General features: G+C 51.7%; 1 protein-coding gene across 1 annotated transcript in view; it reads right to left on the reverse strand.

The window, feature by feature from the left end:
- Positions 1 to 6538, reverse strand: part of AHRR (aryl hydrocarbon receptor repressor) — a 113763-nt gene extending 107225 nt beyond the window's left edge. Inside the window, exon 1 of the mRNA XM_074985989.1 lies at positions 6441 to 6538. The gene's annotated coding sequence lies outside the window, so the exon portion shown is untranslated. The remainder of the gene's footprint in view (positions 1 to 6440) is intronic.
- Positions 6539 to 7535: the final 997 nt, after the last annotated feature.

Here is a 7535-nt window from a genome sequence, read left to right on the forward strand (position 1 = left end):
CACATGCTGAAATACCCTATTTTGAAATCAACTTGAAATAAGCTACACAATTCATCTAGCACAAATTGCGTACCTGATTTCAAGTTAGCCTGCCATGTAGACGCAGCCTCACTGAGTGTAAAGGGATTAGCATTATGGGGCCCTGATCTAAATTCAGGCCTCCTGGAGTTGCTACTGTTACCATTACTAAAGCACCTGGACAACTTTAATGAACACATCAAAATCACGATATATTAGAATTGGAAGGAACCTTCAGAGGTCATCAGGTCCAGTCCCCTGCCCTCACAGCAGGATTAAGCACCAAATAAACCATCCCTGACAGATGTTTGTTTAACCTGCTCTTAAAAATCTCCAATGACAGAAATTTTACAACCTCCCTAGGCAATTTATTCTAGCATTTAGCCACCCTGACAGTTACGAAGTTTTTGCTGATGTCCAGCCTAAATCTCCCATGCTAAATCACCCATGCTGTATTGTCATCAGGAATTAAGAAAAGCAATTTTTCTCCCTCCTCCTTGTAACAGCCTTTAGATACTTAAAAGCTAACAAAATGTCCCCTCTCAGTCTTCTGTTCTCCTGACCAAACAAACCTACTTCTTTCAATTTTCCCCCATAGGCCACGTTTGCTAGACCTTTAATCAAATTTGTTGCCTTTCTCTGGACCTTCTCCAATTTGTCTACATCTTTCCTGAAATGTGGCACCCAGAAAGGGACACAACACTCTAGCTGAGGCCTAATTAGCACAACGTAGAGTGGAAGAATTACTTCTCATGTCTTCCTTACAACATGCCTGTTAATGCATCCCAGAATTATGTTGGGTTATTTTTTTTTGGCAACAGTGTCATAGTACTGACTGATATTTTGCTTGTGGTTCACTGTGATGCCCAGATCTCTTTCTGCAGTAATCCCACAGAACATGAGGATTGCCTCTTGTTCAACACAGACTGCCTCCAGCAGCACAGATAGGGCTGGATTAACTTTTTGTGGGCCTGGCACCAAACATACTTATGGGTCCCCCTGGGGGCAATGGAGCATGGTGCTGGGAGATTAGCACGAGACAGTGGAGTACGCCAGAGGCGGCTCTGCTCTGCCTAGCCTAGTGCGAGGGGTATTTACAAACCAGCAGTTGCCAAACACACAGTAGCCCACTTGGCCCTATGCTGCCAGCATGCCCCTTCCCCTGGAGGGCAGGCCCATGCCAGGCCACACAGCCCCCTCCTCCCCAGCTCCTTCTGGACAGAGCTCCCCTGGATCCACTATGTCCATTGGCTGCTCAGACTCCCACCCGAGCACAGCCTCATGCACAAGACCACTCCTGCCCAGTGGCCTCCTGCCTACAGCCCCACCACAACTGTCCAAAATCCCTACTCCCACTTTTCTTTAGTGTGATTCATTACTAGGCATACCTCTCTATTATCCAGAATATTGTAATATCCAGCAACCTCCTGGTACCAGGGCTGCTGGATAGGAAAGAGTTTACTCTAAGTGTAATGAATTGGGCCCACAGTCAGAAAGCTCTCTTCCCCAAGATTTATTCCTGAGAGTTACTGAAGGTCTGTCTACCCCCCAAATGAATGTGTAATTGTAGTGTGGGTAGGTATACTCACAGTAGTTTTCATTTAGCTAGTGTGGGTGCCAACTGTAGTGGAGATGTGGTGGCAAGGGCTTCACTACGGGGTAGTTGTCCCAGAGACCTTAGGAAAATATCTTGATGACTGACCCACAGTGGAGTCCATGCCACCACGCCTGCAGTACTATTTTTACTTTTGTGAGCTAGATTAAAGCTAGTGGCAGTATGCTTACCAGGGCTACAATTACACCTTCATTTGTGATATAGACACACCCTAAGTAACATACCTTAATCTGCAGCATGTGATGGACTGACGATATCCTGAACAATCCTTATGGAATTAAGATTAGTTTTACTGAATTAACTTAAACCCTACCAAATAAGAGTTAATACCTTTGAGATACAATGCATTAAAATGCAGTTATGTATGTGTTGTTATGGCATTGTATCTATCTTCTCTAGTAGAGCTGGGTATGCTAAAATACTCCTATCATTGTCAGCCCTTTGAAGCTGCTGTCCTAGAAAGATTTGCATATACTATTTCAAGTTGGATTGTCTGAGGGCCAACAGACAAAGAAAGTGGGTTTTAGTTTTTGGGTTTTTTTTAAATAAATGGCCTGGTTTTAACCTGGTTTAGGGCCTTCTTCCTAATCCAGAAAATGGACAGAACTCCTGGTACACAAAAGGCCACAATCTTTTGAAAAGGTTGGAAGGATTGGTCTCACTGACATTCCCTAAGATTGGGTGCTTGTTCTGAGTTGAAGCTGTGATAAACTTGTCAGCACAAGGATGTTCCTGGAGATGGAGGTTTAAAGGACTGTTCCTGTCTGTAAGAGTTGTGGTGATCTCCAGTAAGCTTATTAGCAAGAATGTAGGTTCTTGCAATATTTTTTATATATTTTCGTTGTAGAGCTTTTCACCCTCTCGCTTGCATAGACAGAACTGTGGGGTACTTAGAACTGTAGTAATTTCATCTGCCAGCAGGGTCTGAATGAATGCTTCCCTGGCATCTAGCTATATGGGGGGAAGAGACCCTGGATGTGTCTATGCAAATACAGTTTGCTCCTGCTTTGCTTTGATTTGCTAGCTATTCAGCAGATGCAGAGGTGTTTTGTTCATTGTAATCAGCTTAATTTGTGACCCAACCCTGCCATGTTAGTATTAAATGCAGGAATAGTGGAAAATGTTTGCCAATATTCACAGCTAGCCTTGGGGATGGGTGAGCCAGGTGGTGGCTCGGGTTGGTCAGTTTCAAGGGGCGGAGACAGCAGGCACTTGCTGCATGGGGATGGGGGAGGGGCAGGGCTGCAGCTGAGCAGCCTGGAGGCTGGGGCACACTGTGGGCAGCCAGGGGTGCAGCAAGGCCTGGTGGGAGGGGGCAGCAGCTGTGAGGGTGCAGTAGCCAAGAGGACACATCTGCTGCCCCCGCCTCCAGCCTCTATTTGCTTACGGCCGCCAATTAGCTAGGACCGGCCCTGCCAATAGTCATAATTATTGTGGGAATACAGAAAAGCAGGGCTGTACTTAACCTCTTCCAAGGGAAAAATCTCATATTATCCAGGAAGGACCTCGCTAAGCAGGGGGTCGACTGTCACAAGGCCTATGAGACTAAGAAGGTTGGGGGCAGGTGTTCTGGTCAGGACGTGACACACCCTTCCTGGGGTACTGCCTGGATTGGTTTGACTTGTTTTCCCCCACTGTTCATAGAACAGAGCTAAATACGTTCCATTGGGTGCTTCTTTTTTATTTTGACTGCGGTAGAGATGTGTTTCTGCGCTGCCAACTAAAAGTCACTTGAGAGGGGGTGGTGTTTCTGTTCAGCCTGCAAAAGAGCAGAAGTAAGAGGACGGCAGCAGATGGTGATTGACTACCAGCAGGGTGGCAGCCGAGACACACAATGAGTACCCAGCAAGGCAGTGGCAGAGAGGAGCAGCCGGCAGGGCAGCAGCAGAGAGGTGAGATGAGTAACCAGGAGGGTCGTGGCAGACAGCACTGAGTAGGCAGACTGCAAGCAGCCAGTGGAGTGAGTAAGATGCTCCTTTACCCCCCTCCCCCAGGGTGTGAGGTGACCTTGTGGATGTACCTCTGAACTCTGGGTTTGCACTGGCAAAAGGCAGCAACTATGAGTGGAGTGCAGAAAAGGTTTGGGCATGTGAAGGGGACAATTAGATTGCTTGCCTTAAGAAGCCGAGAGATAAAGGACCCTGCCCAACAGGTCTGCCAACAAGGGAGGGCAAAGGGGGAAGCTGCACAGGGGCCCTGATGTTTTAGTATTTCAGGCCCCTTAGAAATGCTGCAGAAGTGCGGCTCTCCGGCTACATGCAGCTCAATCGGGGGGGGTGGGGGGGTGCGAAAACACTGCGGTCTCAACAGCACTAAGGGCTGACTGCCCTAGGCCCCGCTCCTTCCACCCTTGGCCACACCCCTTCCAGAGGCACAGAGCTGGCTGCCCCTCCCACCTTGCCCAAGGGCCCTCAGTGGCTGTCGGCCCCATTTGTTCAAGCCTTAAGGATGTATTGGCTGTGCACTAGGGCCCAGAGAACATGATGGCAGGGGCTTCAGTGAACCTTGGTGGCTAACGGAGGGTGCCAAGGGGTGGGAGCAGGACCCAGGGTGGGGTGTGTGCGAAAAGGATGCGAAGCCCCTGCTGGGGAGCTTGCAGGGCCAGGGTGCAAACAGACTGGAGATCAACCCCTCCCCCCCCCACATTCCAGAGGCTAGCTGAGGAGCAGTGAGACTTCCTTGTGGCAGTGCTGTGTGGGGCTTTGGCACATGCAGGGCTTGGCTCCTTCTGGCTGGCACCCAGAGCCAGATGGTATTGGGTTTTCTTGGGCACCAGCCCAGCCAGATGCCATGGTGGAAGGAAGGAGCCTGCTGGCCAGGCTGTTAATAAGCTCCAGTCGGGGGTGGGAATGGGACATTCCCTGCCAGGGGGATATGCAGGAGCAACGGTACTGGAGAGAAAAGCAGGGAGAGGACAGTGAGGCGGGGAGCACGTAAAGGGCCAAAGGGTAAGTGGCAGAGACAACACAAAACCGAGTGACATCTGGTGCCTGCCTGTACTCACCAGCCACTGCAGCTCACACCCAGGGCCAGCCAGAAATGGGTTGGCAGTGGTGCCCTGTGTCTGAGAACTGCACACAGCGGAAGTTGTGCTGATGGACCAGGAGGGGAAGTGGCTGATCCCACAAGCTGCTTCTTTGCCCCACCGCCAGTCTTGGACGCCTGCCCCCATTGTTGGCTGCTGAAAGCCCCCCCGCCCCCTCCAACTACTGCTGGTGGCTGGGCAGCTGGTGAGCAGGGATCTGGCCTGAAGCAGGACCCACTAGTATTGATGGGGAAAGAAACAGAAAATACAGGACAATTTGCCCATATTTAAGAAAAAATCAGAACAACTGCAGGAGGGTTTAAATCCAGGACTGTCCCTTTAAAAACGGGATGTCTGGTCCCCTTTTCTCTGCCTGAAATTAGAAAATGGGCAAGGGTAAGGGTGGCCCTGCATACGTTGCTGTTGGAAACTTAGCCAACTAGTTCCTAACTTCTCTAGTGTGTACATTCTGGGGTACTGCATTGCTCTGAAGGGCAAAAATTCTCAACCCTGAGCGTGCTTTTTGCTGCTTTTATTTTGACCCCGTAAATCTTTAGGCAGGCCTCTTTTGTTTAACTGGACGCAAAATTAGTGCATTTACTGCTTGCAAAAGTGTTTAACTGTCAGCACAGGATAGTGAAGCCCTCGGCCCAACAAACGAGTATGTACAGACAGTGGAATTGTCTTCTTCTCCACAGTGGCTCACAAAGGTGCCTCCACATTCTTCTGGGCAGATTACTTCTGGGTCCAACTGCATAAATCAGTTCTTACTTCTGTCCAGTTGTGGGTCTCACTTCTGGGACTTTTGACTACCAATTAGTGCCAAATGTGTTAGGAAATTAACTACCAGAAACTAACATATTTTGGAGCATCAGCTTTCGTGGGCAAAGACCCGCTTCGTCAGATGCACGAGTGGGGGGGTTCCAGAGGAGGGTTCCCCACTCGTGCATCTGACAAAGTGGATCTTTGCCTATGATACCTTATACTCCAAAATATCTGTTAGTTTATAGGGTGCCACAGGACATCTCGTTGTTTTTGAAGATTCAGATTAATTCAGCTACCCCTCTGATACAGGAAACTAATTTTTAATATGGTGAACATATAACATTTTGGTGTCCCCGTTCAAAGAAACTGGTTTCTAAATGACACAACTTGGCCTTTAAATCGTGTTTTTCCTTCACTGCCCAAGTTGAATGTCCACATGAAGGGCTGGAAAATTCCACTTTACAAAACCAGCTGATGTAAACTCCAAAAGTGGTGGGATCCCCTCCCCGCTTACCCCAGGAAACTGCAACTCGGGAAGAAATGTTAGATCTAAATTAGCCGTGTTGAAAACGGGGCTTCAGAGGGGGAAATGCTGACGGACCCAGATCTCTAGTCTCCTAGTTGGGTTTGGGTTTTTTCACTGCCTTTGATTTTGAATATAGTCAATCTGTGAAAGGCTACGGCAGGGGCTTTCCAGGGGCAGGTCTCCCTAAGGCATCAGTGGCAGCCGGGGGAAGCCACAGGGGCCCGTGGCAAACCCTTCCCCTTCTTACCGTGTAGTTTTGGGGTTCCAGCCCCCGGGGCCCGGCCCGGCCTGATGCGGGCGCTCTGCACGGGAGTTTCACACAATGCAACTCGCTCGGGGCTGCAGGCGCCGCAGCCGCCCGGAGCCAGCCCCCTGCAGGAGGGCTGGGGGTGGCCAGCTAGCGAAGCCCTCAGCTCTGCCCCGGCGTCCCTGCCCGCCCCCCTCCTGGCACTTGCGCCCCTCGGACGAGCCCGCGGCAGGCAAGGACTCACCCCAAGCAGGAGGCGCGGTCCGGGCTGCACCGTCCCGCGCCGCGGCAGGCAGAGCGCTGAGCTTCGGGCGCGGAGTGGCAGGGGGGATGCCGGCCCGGCCGCCGCTCCCCGGGTGACTCAGGTGGCGGGCGGGGGAGTGACAAGCGGAGCCTCGCGGCTGCCCGCTCGCACGCGATGCTCCGCCCGGCGCGCCGGCGGCAGAGGGCGCTGCGGAGCCAGGACGCCGGGAGACTGGCCCCGCCGCCCGCCCCGCGCCTCAGTCCGGGCGCCCCCCGGCGGGCGGCGGCAGCGCGCGGGTAAGCGCGGCCTGGCGGGAGGCGGCGCGGGGAGAGGAGCGAGCCCCGGGTGCTGGACGCGTTGGTCCCGCTGTGCTGCTCGGAGGGGGGGCGGCCTTTGGAAGGAGCCAGTCAGCCGCTTGCCCAAAGGGAGCAGGCTGGGCGGGAACCCGGCGCTCCCCGCGTATTGGCGAGACAAGGTGTGTGGGGGGTGTGTGTGTGGCAGGTCTTTAGGGCTACCGTATTTGCCCTTTCCAAAAGGGGGCCGTCCCGGAGCGGGAGGGGCTCTGCAGCAGTACCCACGACCTCCCCTGGTGCCGTTGTACTAGGTCTACTATAAGACAGAAGTTCAACTAGGGTAACCCTACCTGGGCCCGCTTACCCAGCGCCCTCGGTTATTACAGAGATCTTGATTCTCTTATGCCTCACAAGGACAAGGCCCCTCTCCTTTGCTATTGGCAGGAATAGCCCCCATCCCACTTGGTTTGCTTGAGGGGGAGGGCTAATTCAGTGGTTTGAGCATCATCATCATCATCATCATCAATAACTGTGGGCTCAGCACCCATTGGTGTCAGATGCCTCTCGCACTATTTCCTTCCATCTTTCCCTATCCAGTGCAGAGTGGATTAGTTTCTGTAGACTAGCTCCACACCAATCTACCACATCATCTATCCATTCTCTGTGGGATCTGCCTCTCCTATTCAAACCATCCATTATGCCGAATACCAGGGTCTTGATTTTTCGTTCGTCGTTCATTCTGCAAATATGTCCAAATAGTTGTAGCTTCAGTTTTATAACCTTCTGCAGCAGGTTCTCTTTC

The sequence above is a fragment of the Carettochelys insculpta genome, chromosome 2 (assembly GCF_033958435.1).
Source record: "Carettochelys insculpta isolate YL-2023 chromosome 2, ASM3395843v1, whole genome shotgun sequence".
In the NCBI taxonomy this organism is placed as follows: domain Eukaryota; kingdom Metazoa; phylum Chordata; order Testudines; family Carettochelyidae; genus Carettochelys; species Carettochelys insculpta.